The following is a 16,532-nucleotide window of genomic DNA, read 5'->3' as shown; positions in this document are numbered from 1 at the left end:
ATTTTAGTGAGGTTTAAAATTCACTTAAGATTCATGTATTCTCAGTCTTAGACAAAACACTAACCTTTTGGTGTTTGGCCTTAACTTTGTCAAACATAACTTCCTGGCTTAAAAAAAAGTTTTAAATGTTAATTAAAAACACTCAAAGTGTCTTAGTCAAAAAATAGTCCTGAACTTAGACCTGTTCTCGCCTACAAAATGATGAGCTACAGTAAGAAGCATATGGATTAAATGTCTCTGCAAATTTAATGTGAATTTAAAAATTAGTATTTGGAAAACATGTCTGAAGTTTGATGAATTAACTAGTAACAACGTTGGAGCTAATCTAACTAAATCTCATATAAATTGCAGTCAGTTCTCATTTCTCAGTTCAAAATTCGGAACATCCACCCAGATTATATTCAATATTTTCCAAATTTTCAACCCAGAGATCAAAGTTTAATATTTGCCAAAGGAAACTTATGTGAGATGTGACAATGATGACCCTGATGTCATTTACAGTCTGAACTGACTCAGAAAACTCTTACAAGTTGACAAAAGAGTTTGAGATTATTAAGTTTTGGGGATTTCAGAGATGACTGAAGATGAATAAACATCTGATCTTCTATGGGAAAGTGAACCTATAAACAATTATCATTTTTATTAATGTAAGATTTAAAATTCACATACTTCCAAAAGGGATTTGAATCAGTTCATAATGAACTTATGTGCAATTGGACTCAAGTGAATGCAAGTACATCTGTTTTCCTAATATTGTAACAGTATTTTAAAAACTAGTTATACAAACATTGATGTTTGTGTTATGTATCAACTATATGATATGTGCCTAATATGTGTGTGGGGGGTAGTAGGTGAATAATTAAATGTCCACCTTTATTTGGGCTGGGGGGGGAATTAATGTTCTCATGGGCCACTTCTAGTTCTGTGCTCAAGAGTAACTCCTAGTGGTTTTCAGGGAACCATATAAGGTCTTGGAATTCTAACTGGGGTGAGTCATATACCAGACAAGCACCTTAACCCCTGTACTATCCCCCTGGCCCTCCCGCACCATTTTAAAAGGTTGAATGTGGGTGGGAGAAACAGACAGTAGAGATACTGAATGCTTGTACTACTTGTAACTACTTTATATAAATAAAATGTCATGGGTTTTATCTCTATATGTAATATAATAGAGTTTTAAATAACAATAGTCACCCTGGCTGAGAAAAAGGGGAAAATCAAATGAATGTGTTGCCCCAGAGCTTAGTATAAATTGATGCCACGGTCATTTTTCATCTGAAACAAATCATTAGAGTTCTGCAGTGATAGGAACCTCCTCAGTGAATAAATATAATTTTTCCAAAGTATGCTCCAGAGAGATTAGAGATCAATATAGATCCCTACTTGTCTGATAATGGGAAATATTGGACCTGTACAGCTATCAGATGCCAAGATAGAACCCAGGGGTCAGGCTTTCCCTTCCCACCTAGCCCCATTGCTCTTTTATGTACATGTCCATTTCAAATATTCTTCATTCTTTAGACACGTGCACTAAAGATACCTGAATTATTTACACAGTCCTACTGAAAAATGTTATGCATTTAGCAAATGAGCTAAAGTCTTCTTGCAAAGAAACCTCACTAAAGGAGTTTAGGATTAGTGAGTTTTGGCAACAGGGTAAGAACTAATCTCACTCAAGGATATTCTTCCTGGCACCTGCAACAGCCACAGAAGAAATGAATACATGATCATTCATTCCTCCATGACTATCTTAAATTTGTGTTTCTCCTACCTATCTCTTGCAGTTGCTTTCTTTCTCCTTTCCTTTTACTACTTTATTTGTTTGTTGTTCTTGTTGTTGTTGTTGTTGTTGTTCAAAGGGTAGTTTCTGTCAGTACAGACACTGCACTGTAGCACTGTCCTCCCGTTGTTCATCAATTTGCTCGAGCGGGCCCCGTAACATCTCCATTGTGAGACTTGTTACTGTGTTTGGCATATCAAATACGTCACAGGTACCTTGTCTGGCTTTGCTGCATGGGCAAAATCCTCTCAGTAGATTTCTGGCTCTCCAAGTGGGGCGGAGGAATCAAACCCAGGTCGGCCACATGCAAAGCAAACACCCTTCCCGCTGTGCTATCACTCAAGCCCATCAGTACAAGCAGCACGTATAAAATACTGGTGCAATTTTCAATGTAGGTACAAGAGGATCGTTCTTGTGTTTTTCAGTAGATACTAACTCAAAGCTTTTTTTTTTTTTTCTTTTTGGGTGATACCCGGCAATGCTCAGGGGTTACTCCTGGCTTTGCACTCAGGAATTAGTCCTGGTGGTGCTCGGGGAACCATACGGGATTCTGGGAATCGAACCCAGGTTGGCCACGCGCAAGGCAAACACTCTACATGCTGTGCTATTACTCCAGCCCCAAACCTTCTTTCTTGAGCCTCTACACTTGGCCCTCATCACTCCTTCTCACCCATCTCTCCTTATCTCCACTTTATTATGTATTTTCCAATGTTTAACCTGACTGTGAAATTGATGCCAAAGATGTATTACTTGTTATTAAGGGGGAGAAGCTTTATTTCTTTTGGAAGAAAACAAAATGTCACTTCTCCTACCTGTAAGTTATTGTTAGTGTGGTTTGACCCAATCTTAATGGCTTTATCCTGTAATAGTATTTTCATATTATACAAAAAACTTGACATATTGGAGAATAAAAGTCATAATCATTGGGGTATGTGTGGAGGAAAATACTAGTTCATATGTTGCTTTCTTCTGAATAAAAATAATTTCTTAAGGTGCTCTCCATTTAAAAAAAATCATTTGTTGGTTAGCTATGTTGATTACAAAGAATGATGGTTTTGAGACTCTATTTCTTGTCTGTTTTAATTTTGCTCAAGACATTTTACTGTTTAAAGCAGCAAAGAGCTATCTCAGAAGGAAATTATTATAAAATTTTATTTGTATAAGAAGAAAACAGATTCTCATACTTGAAAATGTGCAGCATGCAAAAGATTTTTATATTAGTTTTTAAAGTTCTGTGGTTTTGTTTTTATAGTAGATTTGTTTGTTTTACCTTGACTGAAAATACTTGTCATTATAAACATTTCAAACTAACGTTATAATAACAAATTATTTTTAAAACATAGAAATGTAACAATTTCACTTAAATTCATAACATGTCATGCCCCAACTATTCTGTTTTCAGTATTGAGCAACTGTTGATTTCAAAGAACACCACTACTTCCAAATCCCAATGTGATTTTCATTTTTTTCTTTTTTTTTTTCAATTTAAATTTATTTATTGAATCACCCTGAGAAAAGTTACAAAGCTTTCAGGTTTAAGTCTCGGTCATACAATGATCAAACACCCCTCCCATCACCAGTGATTATTTTTCACCATCAAGAACCCCAATATACCCCCCTCCTACTCCTCCTAATGCCTGTGAGGCACATAATTTCTACTTAACTCTCTCTACTTTGAATACATTCATTATTTTGACAAAAGATGCACCTTTATTATTTGGAATTTCCCCCCAACAATCAGAATTGCTGAAAAGGCATTGTGAAATAATTTGTTTCTATTGCTGGTTATGAAAAACATATGATGTTTCATGGCCACAATAGCAGCCACGCGATTTTGGATTTCTGATACTTTATTAATTACTGGCAGAGGGACAAAGCCACGCGGGTTCCGGGGCCGAGATCTCCAAGCCTACTTGGACCGGGGTCGAGCATGCTCCACCCAGATCCTCCAAATTCCAGTAGGCAGGGTCATACCAACCAACTGGCCCCCTGGCGCCATGTAATCCCATCAACGGCCAAGACTCAGAGACTATAAAACCCAGCTCCTGAAACCCCGCGGCCACGTGACATCTTATTATGACATCTTATTATCTCATTCCTACTTTGGACAAACTGGCAGGCTACCGAATGTAGCCTGCCCACACAGCAGAGTTGGCAAACTCCCTGTGGCGTACCCAATATGCCAAATACCAGTAACAATGATGGGTCTCATTCTCCTAAAGAGCCTGAATATAATCTAAGGGCTAGGATGAAGGAGACGTTACTGGGGCCTGCTCGAGGCAATCGACGAATAACAGGATGGTCGTGATTCGTGATATTAATTAAGTCTGGAGGGATTTTTGCCAAGAGTTGGATAATTATGAGATTGGTTTCTGTGTGTCTTGTGCCATGGCAGTGCCGGAGAGCCGCTTGTGGGGGCAACTCATGGCCTTGGTTGGGCCTGAAGGACAAGCTGGTTCTGTCCCCTTCCCATGAGGCTACAGTTGCCCCATCACTGCTGGCTCATACCTGTCTTTCTAATAAGCTCTGAGGTGGTGGCCACCGTGCTGCTGGGGTGGGGGGTGGGGGGAAGCGTTAGAGACAGACATCCTTTCCCTCCCGGGAGGGGCATAGCACCTGAGTTTAACACATAGTCCATTCACATTTCTGCCATAGCTGCGGGGCTCTGGATTAGGTCTCTATGCCTCTGGTGCCATGGCCTTGACAGAGAACTGCTCATGGGGGCAACTCATGGCCTCAGTTGGGTGTGAACAACCCTAATGTAATTTTAAAAGACATATAAGTATAGCATTTATTTCTAAGTCAGGAAATTCAAAGGATACCAGTTTATTAAGATATCCTATAAGAAAACAGACCTATAAGTTTTTTTGAAGACTGGAACCAAATCTTCCATCTTTCATTCTGTCTACTTAATCACTTATCACTTAATCACTTAACTTCCCGTTAGTCGTCGATTTGCTCAAGCGGGCGCCAGTAACGTCTCCATTTGTCCCTGTCGCGTACTAGTGTAGCCCAATGGCATCTGTTCGCTCCGGGAACATGAAGGGCCTCAAACCGATCGTTCATGATCTTGACGAAGAAGTCTGACCATCTGGAAGGTGAGCGGCCACGCGGTCTTTTGATATCCCGTGGAATCCAGTCGGTAACAGCTCTAGTCCAGCGGTCGTCTTTAAATCTCATTACGTGACCAGCCCATCTGATTTTCGACACCTTGGCACATGAGACAGCGTCCCTGATTCTTGATCGTCGACGGATGTCAGAACTCCGGATTCGTTCTCTCATTTGAGTGAAACGTGATATTCCAAGCATAGCTCTTTCTATTCTTTTTTGGGAGACCTGAATAGCATTCTCATCTTATTTGCGTAGGGCCCAGGTCTCTGAGGCATATGTTAATGCAGGAAGAACAGTGGAATCAAAGAGATGTGCCCGAAGCCGGAGGTTCTTCGTCCTCTTAGCTATTTCTTCAACGTTCTTGAAGGCGTTCCAAGCTGCTCTCTTCCTCCTGCGCAGCTTGGGTGCCAGGTCATTTGTCATGTTGACCTCTCAACCTAGGTACACATAGCTGTTGCATTCAGAGATGGTCATTCCATTGAGAGCGAATGGGGCGTCAGGAACAAGGCTGTTTCTCATAAACATTGTCTTCGTAAGATTCAGCTGTAGTCCTACCTTTCCACATTCACGGTCAAAGTCGTTCAGCATTTGTGCCGCTTGGCTGATGTTTGGTGTTATTAGAACGATGTCATCAGCAAAGCGGAGGTGGTATAGTTGCCGACCATCTATCTTCACTCCCATGTTTTCCCATTCCAGTCGTCGCATGATGTTCTCGAGGGTGGCACTGAAGAGTTTTAGTGAAATGGTATCACCCTGCCGAACCCCTCTCTTGATATGGATGATTACTTCTTTGTAGAACGGTGAGATCTTGGTAGTGAATCCGCAATAGAGCTCACGAAGGATCCTGATGTATTGAGTTTGTCCACCCTGATTGGCTAGGGCTTCAATGACCGCTTCCGTCTCAACAGAATCAAAGGCCTTCTTTAAATCAATGAACGTTAAACAGAGCGGCATCTTGAACTCCTGAGAAACCTCAATACCTCAAGACACTAAATACCCATCTTCCGGAATTGTCGTACCATATTTGATAGGGTTCAAATATGGTAACACCTACAAGGGTGATTAGAGGTCGCCCCAAAAGCCTCTATCCCTCTTGGAAAGACTGGCAAGCTACCGAGAGTATTCCGCCCGCACGGAAGAGCCTGGCAAGCTATCCGTTGTGTATTCGATATGCCAAAACCAGTAACTACAACTGGTCTCATTCACCTGACCCTGAAGGCTTCACCGACATGGCAGCACTGAGAAGGATGAGAAAGGAGAGACCGACAAAATCTCAAGGCCGACCTAGGCTGCCACAACGAAGGAAGACAAAAATGATTGTCTGTACTTTCAATGCACGTATGCTAGTATCACATGCATCCATTGAGGACCTGATGGTACAAGCGCGAATGATCAAGTACGACATCATTGGTCTGACTGAGACAAGAAGGCACGAATCTCACCATGCCATTTTTGACACTGGAGAAGAATTGTTCCTCGGAACATGTGATAAAAGAGGCATTGGAGGCATCGGTGTCCTTGTCAACACAAACTTGGCCAAGAGCATTGATTCATTCGAATGCCTAACAACCGGAACCGGACGTTTACATTTGAATAGATGTGGCTCACTGCCTGCAGTTGAACTCACTATCTTCGTTGTCTACGCACCAACATCTCATTATGATGAAAGAGAAATCGAGAAGTTCTACATGGAGCTAGAGAAGTTCTATAAAGAAGACCACACCTTCTACAAGATCATTGTGGGTGATTTTAATGCCAAGATAGGACCGAGAAGATCAGCTGAAGAACTTCACATCGGGACCCATGGCCTAGAATGGAATGAACAGGGTGAGAGACTGTCTGAGTTCATCATGTCGACCAAGACCATTCATGGTAACTCACAGTTCCAGAAGGCAGAATCTAAACGATGGACATGGGAGTCTCCCGGTGGATGATTCCACAATGAAATAGACCACATCATATTCAATCGACGGTTTTGCCTGACTGATGTCGCTGTTGTCCCAAAATTTCGAATGGGATTGGACCACCATCTCCTTCGTGCAAAATTCTACTTAACAGAGCAGGGAGAAAGGGCTGCAAAGTTCAAAAAGAGAACTCCCAGAATGACCACCAACTGGGAACTCTTTGGTACTATTGCGGCAACATGGGAAGATGCCATTGTTGACAACATTGACGAGGAATACAATTGACTGGTTCAGCACCTCCATGAATGTGTGAGGAACGCCAAGAGAGAGATAGCCACAAAAAATCACCTATCTTCGAAAACTCTTGAGCTAATTCGCCAGCGTGGTTTGGCGCATGCCTCAGGCAACCGCAAGCTAACGTCCGAGCTTGCAAAGCAGTGCAGAGATGCGATCAAGGAAGACCTCAAAGAGAAAAAAGCAGAAGTACTGGTAGATGCGGCAGAAGCCAGGAAAAGTATTCGTAACGCCTGCCTGTCCTTCGCCAACTACAAGACCAAGATGACTGCCCTCCGAGGTCCAGATGGATCCATCACTTCCTCCAGAACGGCAATGGAGAAGATTATCCATGACTTCTACTCAAATCTCTTTGATAGCCATGTCCACTTGCTGACATACCAAATTCCACTGGATGGATATGTTGTTCCCAACGTTCTCCCTTCCGAAATCCGACACGCCATTTTGTCGGTAAAGAAACAAACAGCACCTGGCCCAGACAAGGTCAGACCTGAACACCTGAAGAACCTGCCGTCAGTACTCATCAATACACTGGCTCGGCTCTTCACTTGCTACCTGTCTTAATGCAAGGGTCCATCCCAATGGAAAACCAGCAGGACCGTACTACTGTTCAAGAAGGGAGACATCCATGACATTGGCAACTCTTGCCCGATCTGCCTATTGTCTGTCATCTACAAGTTGTTCACTCGAGTCATCCTACACTAGATGAAGGACAACCATGCGAGCAAGCAGGGTTCCGCAAAGGATTCAGCACCATCGACCATATCCACACAATAACCAAGCTCATTGAGGTCTACTTAATAGTGTCAGAAAACTATCATCATCAGGGCCAGAGAGATAGAACTGCAGGTACGATGCTTCCCTTGCAGGCTGCACATCCAGGTTCAAACCCTGGCACCTAATATGGTCACCTAAGCCAACCAGGAGTGATTTCAGAGCACAGACCCTGGAGTAAGCCCTGAGCAGAGTCAGGTGTGGCCCCGATAATGCCCCTCCCAAATAAAACAAACATACAAACAAAACAACAACAAAACAACAAAAACCTTATAATTGTCCATTCAAGTCACTTCACTTCAATAGGAAATACATCTTCATTAGTTACTTACTATGGGTAACATATTCCATCTGTTATCAATTGAGCTTTGTAGAGGTCACAAAGTTGCCCTGATTTCCCTGTGGTCACAACGAGACTAAACTGAAGATAGCAGGGCAGACACTCCCATTACATTATTGTCTAAAAATTGGTCATAGAAAACCATGAGGCCAATAGAATTATTAAAGACTTATCCTAGGATTTTCCTCCCTCAGTTTCCAGCTATTTTGTAATTCATACTCATTTCAAGTATCTACACTCGTAGTCTATTTGCATTCCTACACCAGGACATAGGCCTTTTGCCTTTTCTCTCTCATTGGTCCTATCCCCATATTTTAAAAAGATTTTAGATTTTTACTAAATCAACACAACCTCTTCTGAGTAAACACAGTAGAACAGGGTAGAAGTTTCCATTATATTCTATATTCCTCCCACTCCACCATATTTGGCCTCATTTGATTGTTTCTAGCTTTAAAATGTCATTTTAATTTTAAGACCAGAAATAGTACAGGAGGTATTTATCTTCAGGTAGTTGACCTTGGTTGGATTTATGGCACTGAATATAACCCCCTGAGCACTGAAAAATGTGTCCACAATAGAATTTTAATTGCTGCTCAAAGCAGAAAATTTTATAGGAAACCAGTTAGGTTGTTCCATAAATCAATGTTCACATTTATCTTTATAAAACTCAAAATATATTTTGTTCAATCCAAACTCTGTCCTTCTTTTATTTAAATTTATGCAATCTGGATCTTACTGATAATACTATTGAAAGTGTTCCCCTAATATTACAGATGAATATATTGCTCCCCTTATATTATAAATGTATAAAGTTCTATGAGGTTCCTACCACTTCTTCCAAAACCATTACTTCATTCAAAATCTCTCTCTATTAAATATATGTATATATATTTTCTGTATTATCCTTTTTTAAGAAATCCAGGAAGAACAAGTGATTAAAACATTAATATTTAACAATAAGAAACAGACATATAAAGGGAAATTTCAATATTAAAATCATGATGACATCATAATTTCTGACTAGGCTTGAATTTATTTATTATTTAAATGCACCTATGTCTACCATTTGTTAAAGTCAAAGATTTATCAACTGATTCTCTGAGCTTTAGTTCACTGCAAAAACAAGAAAACCTAAATTTAATTTATAAGTTTTATGCATAAAATAAATGATACAAAGATATGAACCATAAAATGGATGAAGTATAATTCATGCCAGTTTTTATAACTATAGAAAATGATTATAATATAGCTAAACCTGAACAACCTCTGTGGATCAGATGCTCTTCTAAACATTTTAATGATCCAGTTGTGCCAATACTGGTAAATTAGGCAATTTGATTAAGTCTGTAATGTAAAGAATTGGCAGAGCCAGGATGCAAAGCAAGGTAGAATGATTCAAGGGCTCCTTTTGCTTTCTAATGACTCAGAGCTACTTCTCATGTTTGAAAAGTTAGTAAATACAGGCAGTGGATCAATCCAAAGAAAAGTGTTTGTTAGAGGTTCCGAAACTTGGCAGAATTAACCAAAAACAAAGGAGTCTTGTTGAATTAGAATTATTTTTAAGTGGTAGCAATTGTAAACCAGCAGTGATGCTTATCACTGAAGTATTGGATTGTATGGAAACTGTGCACTGTACTGAGTCACAGTGATTTAAATGAGATAGATTAGTTCCCATCTCAACTTATTAAGAGCAAAGGACCCCCCTGACACTTGGTATACCATATTGATTTTTGGCATATAGATTGAAGAAACTGGAAGCTGATTGAAATTTATGGAAAGGAATTTGCAATAAAGTGATTTACTAGAAAGTATATTGAAAATAACTAAAATAAATGAAGACTATTGATAGATATGATGATAAATTAAATGAATAGAAGCAAATTACCTTTTAATTGGGATTTAACTTGACAATACTAAAATTCAAAACAATCCAGTGGAAAATGAATAGGTTTGTGTCTTAATTTAGGTTCCTGAGAAAATATCCTATGCTTAAAATAATCCTTTGTTCCACTGAGATATAAACAAATATTTTCTAAATTCATATAATATGCACTTATTTCTTACAAATTTATTTCTAAGTGAGGCAGATTAACTACGAATTGGAAAAAAGTTTGAATTAGTTTAAATATATTCAGAGCACTTTGAGAAACAAACTACGAAGTGACTTTAAATGGGGGAAAAAGAAAATATTCTGGTTGATTCAGTTACAAACATTTCTTTTGAAAGTATCCAATCCCTTATAAGGCAAATTCCTAAAGTAGGGCATGCTTACACTTATAATATCCTCATATACATTTCATCTTCTTTCTCATTTCATCATAGTTTTGCCACCAGAGATGAAATTTAATATTCAGAAATCTAGAATTTTCCTCATCCTATCAAAACCAAAATCCTTCCCTATAGGCTTAATTAAATTAACATATATTTGATCAAAGAATGAAACCTAAGATAATATTTATATCTCATAGATTCTGTAATCTTATGAACTTGAAAGAGTATAGGCTAAGATGTCAGCTATATTGATTTGTATCTTAGGCCTGTTTTAAACACTGTGTATGATGTTGGGTATTTCACAGCTGGTGTTCTTGTTCTGTCTTCTTTCTCTCAGGCCAATGAAGATGATGATCCAGTGAAATACTAAATATATAAGCTCATGCCTGTACACAAGGGCATACTTTAATATTAGCAGCAGCATTCCACTCTAGAGATGTGAACTAGAACCAAATTTGTTTTTATTAATTTATTCCCCAGTGCCACTTATATCATTTTAAATGATAAGGGTATTAAGAGGTTTTTATTTTTTGTTTGTGGGCCATACTCGGCTTTGCTCAGGGCTTACTCCTGGCTTTGAATTAAAGAAACATTCCTGGTGTTGCTCAGAGGACCATTTGTGGTTTCAAGTATGAAACCCAGGTTGGCTTTATGTAAGAGAAGCACCCTGCCCATTGTACTATCTTTCTGGTCCTCTTACAAGCCTCTTTTTTATGATGAAATAATTTCTGGCATTTTTCCATGTTTTGACTCAGAACAATAAGTCAATCAGAACACAACTCCAAATGGTATAAATATGGTAGCAAGTTGTGACATAATGAAAATTTTTTGTTTTCATATTTTTTTTACATTACTAACTGTCAAAACATGTTTCTCTGAAAGAAAGACCTAAGATAGAGACTTGGGTTCATATATCTTATTATTTCTTTAGGTGATGTAAAGAACTCTGTAGGTTTTCATAGTCAGACAAGAGAAGAAAATCTAAAACACAATATGTTCATAAGATGTATGTGCATTCTCTCTGAGTAACTAAGCGTTTTGATTCATTCTTGCTGTCTGTCCACTGAAGTACAGCAGAAGAGTAGCCAAAATCTTTTCCTTAAGTTTATCCATCAAAAGTATTGTTGAAACCAACATCTGGAATCTCTTGGTTGATGGGCATACCCCTGGGGAATTAAACTGCTGAAACTTTCAAATTTTAGCTGTTCAAGAACTGAATGTATTCCAAGGGCTTCAAAGAAAGTACTAAGATGATATCTCATTGTTGTTTTGATTTGCATATTCCTGATAATTAGTGATGTAGAGCATTTCTTCATGTGCCTTTTGGCACAAAAAAAAAGAAATTTGAATTTATTCTTTAAGGAAGTTTCTGTTCGTTTCTTCTCCCCACTTTTTTGATGGGTTGGATTTTTTCTTTTTTTTTTTGTAAATTACTACCAGTGTGCGGAGTGTGGTCTCAGCATGGTGGTGGCTGGTTCTGGAGGTCTTCGGCTGCCGGAGCCCTGGTCGGGGCGGGGAGTAAAACTCTACCCGCTCCCTTCCAAGGGGCCCCAGAGAGGACAGCCAGGCGTGGGGGCAGGAGATTGTGTGATTGTGACTACCAGTACCTTGTATATTTTTTATATTAATGCCTTATCAGATGGGTATTGGGTGACTAGTTTTCCCATTACATGGGTTCTCTTTGCATCTTGGTCACTGTTTTCTTTGAGGTGCAGCAGATTCTTAGTTTGATATAGTCCCATTTGTTAATCTTTGCTTCCACTTGCTTGGTCAGTGGTGCTTCATATTTGAAAATGCTTTTAACTTTAATGTCATGAAGAGTTTTGCCTATGTCTTCTTCCAAGTAGTTTATGAATTAAAGTCTGACACTGAGGTCCTTAATTCATTTTGATCTTACTTTTGTGCATGGCATTAGATAGAGATTTGAACCCATTTTTGCGTGCATGTAGCTGTCCAGTTTTACCAGCACCACTTGTTAAAGAGGCTTTTCTTGCTCTACTTCATAGTTCTTGTTATCTTATCAAAGATTAAATGATCACATATTTGAGGGTCTGTGTCAGCATATTCAACTCTATTTCACTGATTTGTGGGTGTCTTTATTCCAATATCATGCTGTTTTCATTACTACCAGTTTGTAGTACAGTTTGAAGTCTGGAGCTGAAGACTCCCATCTTCTTTTCCCAGGATTGTTTTTGCTATTTATGGGATTTTATCAATAAGAATTTTAGGAGTGTTTGATCTATTTTTTTGAAAACTGTCATGGGTATCCTTATAGGGACCATGTCGAATATGTATAATCTCACACCACAGAGACTGGTGCACATCCAAATGAACAAAAACAACCAGTGCTGGTGCAGATGTGGAAATAAAGGGAACTTCACTCATTGTTGGTGGAAATGTCAACTGTTCCAGTCTTTATGGAAAACAATTTGGATATTCCTAAAAAATCTAGAAATTGAGCTCTCACTTTACCCAGCAATGCCACTTCTAGTAATATACCCCGGGGGTCCTAAAACACACAGCAGTAACACCATATGCACTTCTATTTTCACTGTAGCACTATTCACAATAGCCAGAATCTGGAAACAACCTGAGTGCCAGAAAACAGACTACTGTATAAAGAAACTATGGTGCATCTACACAATGGAACACTACACGGCTATTAGGAAAAATGAGGTTATGAAATTTGCCTATAAATGGGCAGATTTGTAGAACATCATTTTAAATGAAATGAGTCAGAAGGAGAGGGACAGATATAGAATGAATGCATTCATGTGTGGAATATACACATATATGTATACATATGAAACTAATAATATATATATATGAAACTAGTACTCTAAGACAAGGGAAAATGAGTCAGGATGACTGGTTAATGATGGAAATTACCACAAGGGTGTGGGGGAGGAGAGAGCAATTAAGATAGAAAAGAGTCCTTCATTACAACAGTAGTTGGGAATGATGACTCTGGACAAGAATTGAGTGTTGAAAGTAGGTAAATGAATATATATGATAACCTTCCAGCATCTGTAATTCAAACCACAATGCCCAAAATTAGATAGAAAGAGAAAGAAAGAAGAGAGGTGCCTGCCATAGAGGGAGGGTGGGGGTAGGGGAGGAGGGAAACTGGGGACATTGGTGCTAGTAAATTACACTGCTGGAGAGATGGATGTTGAAATATTGCATGACTGAAACCCAATCATAAAGAGCTTTGTTACTTTCTATCTCATGGTGATTCAATAAAATAAAAAGAAAATTTAAAACAAAGAAAGTACTCAGGCAGCAAAGTTGAGTTCTGGTGGGCATTTAGGTGAAACAGCATGCATTAATGAGCACAAAAGGTTTTCCACTTAAGCTGCAGCTAAAAAACAACAGGCTGTGGGTCCTGATAAAAATATCAGGATATTTTTATCATGAAAACAGATGTATAGATTTCCTTGAGAAAGCAAAATATGTGGGACCCATGTTTTGATGTTAATGTAATAACAAATGAGAATATTGATGCTAGTTACAGCTAACCTACTACTAGTTGAATACTGTTTTATGCAGCTGAGCTGATAAATCCCCAGTTTCCTAAGGTTAAAAGCTGCATCTTCTCTTGTTATCCCCAATACAGCATGTTCCTAAGACGGTATTTGCCTTGAGCAGAAATCTTTGTTTCCTTGAACCTTTAACTCCTCCTATAACCCATGTGAAGTATATCCTGCTGGTTTGCCGGTTAGCTCAGTTGGTTAGAGCGTGGTGCTAATAACGCCAAGGTCGCGGGTTCGATCCCCGTACGGGCCACAGGTGCTTTCTTTTCTCGGAGAGCCCGGCAAGCTACCGAGAGTATTCGATATGCCAGACACAGTAACAACAAAGTCTCCAATGGAGACGTTACTGGGCCCGCTCGAGCAAATCGATGATCAACGGGAGGGCCTTTACTTTACTTTACTTACATCTTTGAGAGCATCTCATCTTCACATTACCATCTTGGTTCCTGAAGCCCTCCATTGCAGCCTGGCTTCCATATTTTCTTCCTTGCCTCTCCCCAACCCCTTGTAGTCTAGTCACTCAAATTGGCCACAGTCACAGTTTCTCAGGGAAATTTCAAGTCAAGTCATTTTACCTTTCAGTAGCTTAAAATCCCAGGCCAGAGGCTGGAGAGATAGCAGAGCAGGTAAGGCATGTGCCTTACACGTAGCCAACCCAGGTTCTATCCCTAGCACATAGCATTTCTGAGTGCAGAGCCAAGTATAAGTCCTGAGCCACAGGGTGTGGCTCAAATATCAATACAAATAATAAGTAAAAAGTAAAAGATTCAGATCATTGCAATCATTTTAAAAGACCCAACATAGACTTTTCAATTTCACCCACAAGAGCTGGAGTAATAGCACAGTGGTAGGGCGTTTGCCTTGCATGCGGCCAGCTGGCCAACCCATGCTCCATTCCTCTGCCTCTCTCAGAGAGCCCAGCAAGCTACCAAGAGTATCTCACCAGTATGGCAAAGCCTGGCAAGCTATTTGTGACGTATTCGAGATGCCAAACACAGTAACAACAAGTCTCACAATGGAGACGTTACTGGTCCCGCTTGAGCTAATTGATGAATAATGGGAGGACAGTGCTAAATCATCTAAAACAGTGCTAAACACACAAGTTCATTTTTTTCCCCTCTCTTCTAGAGTCCTAGATCCCATACTGTTTCCAAACATCCTAAGCATAAGAAGTCAGTTTCAAAGCGTTATAGTAGATCTCCTTAGCCATTACAATCCTCCTATCTGACTCACTCACAGCTTGAGTCCTGCTTTAATTCACTTTTTTTTCCTCCTCCCCCTCCACTGCTGCCTTCACACAGGAAACACCTATATAAAATACAGCCTGTGGAACAATATAGGCACTCAGTAACTATTACAATAACAATCTTATGAGTACAGCAAATGCCTACTCATCTCTGAGTTCTTGTAGTATTTTTTTTCCAGTAATGAATATTACAGTGACCACAAATTTGGCTTATCCCCTTGGTGATTCCTTGAGTATAGTAGGTAAATTAGCATAAAAAACTTCAGATATTTATGAAAGCATACTTATTTAACAGCGTTAAGCAGATAATTTGGGATCCTCGGTGTCTATGTCCAACACAGGTGCTTTATCCCCCTCACTGGTCTTGTCTCTCAGTGCCCTGTGATTTCTTCTGGGATGTCCCTCAATGTCCAGTGCCCTTATTGCCACCTGGTCTGCTGATAATGCTCTGTGATCTGCCTCTCTTTGCTGGCTCTTGCTGTGCTCTGTCCCTTCCACTTTATTTAATTTTCCGGCCGTGTGGAGATTGGTGAGAATGGCTGTGTTTTCAGGGCATCAGTCTGGGCCCAAGTAAGGATCAAAGAGAGTATCTTAATTGTCCAGGTGCCAGCGGACGGTCAAAGCAGAAGTAGCCTGCCATGTGTTCACCTTTTAATATTTGCTTTCTGTTTTTCTTAGCATTTCCATTTCTGTGTGACTGGCTTTCCCTCACTGAGTAAAGACTGAAGATGACCAACTGAAAATGACCAACTGCATTTAAATAGCTTTCATGGTTCCACTCCCTCCCCCTCACTCCACTGTAACATTACTACCCAACATATCTTTTTATTAAAATCCTTTCAAAATGTGTTAATTACTTCACTGCAACTTAAATGTACATTGCAGAGATCTGGGACTTTGTGTTTTTGATCACTGCTGTATGTACAATCCTTTAATATGATATCCATCAAAGCAGATATCTCATATAAAGATATAGAATGAATAAATCATGGCCCCAGGAGCAGGAATTTTGTCATAATTTACACAAGCAAATACTGAGAACCAGACTACATAAATGGCTTGCCTTGTCTAACTAATGTCTTATATCCAATAAGCAGAGAGAAGGATTAGCAAAGAATTAGAGGTCAAGTTATTAAGTCATGTTGCTGCTATTTTCTAAGGGGCATTTCTAGTTTGCACAGATACTAACTGGCCCATGCACTCTTTTATGATGCCTGTGTAACCCCTGTGGATTTTTAGTTATTAGATGCAGAGTAGTTGCTTTAGTGAAAGTTTAGCC

At 39.5% G+C, this 16,532-nt stretch overlaps 1 non-coding gene across 1 annotated transcript; it reads left to right on the top strand.

The window, feature by feature from the left end:
- The first annotated feature begins 14,186 nt into the window (after positions 1-14,186).
- TRNAI-AAU (transfer RNA isoleucine (anticodon AAU)) lies at positions 14,187-14,260 on the top strand. The gene has a single exon. It is a non-coding gene; the product is annotated as a tRNA-Ile (tRNA).
- The last annotated feature ends 2,272 nt before the right edge of the window (positions 14,261-16,532 follow it).

The sequence above is a fragment of the Sorex fumeus genome, unplaced genomic scaffold (genome assembly GCF_029834395.1).
Source record: "Sorex fumeus unplaced genomic scaffold, SorFum_2.1 ptg000122l, whole genome shotgun sequence".
NCBI lineage: Eukaryota > Metazoa > Chordata > Mammalia > Eulipotyphla > Soricidae > Sorex > Sorex fumeus.
The sequence above is the reverse complement of the archived record's forward strand: the minus strand, read 5'-3'. Positions and strand labels throughout refer to the sequence as shown.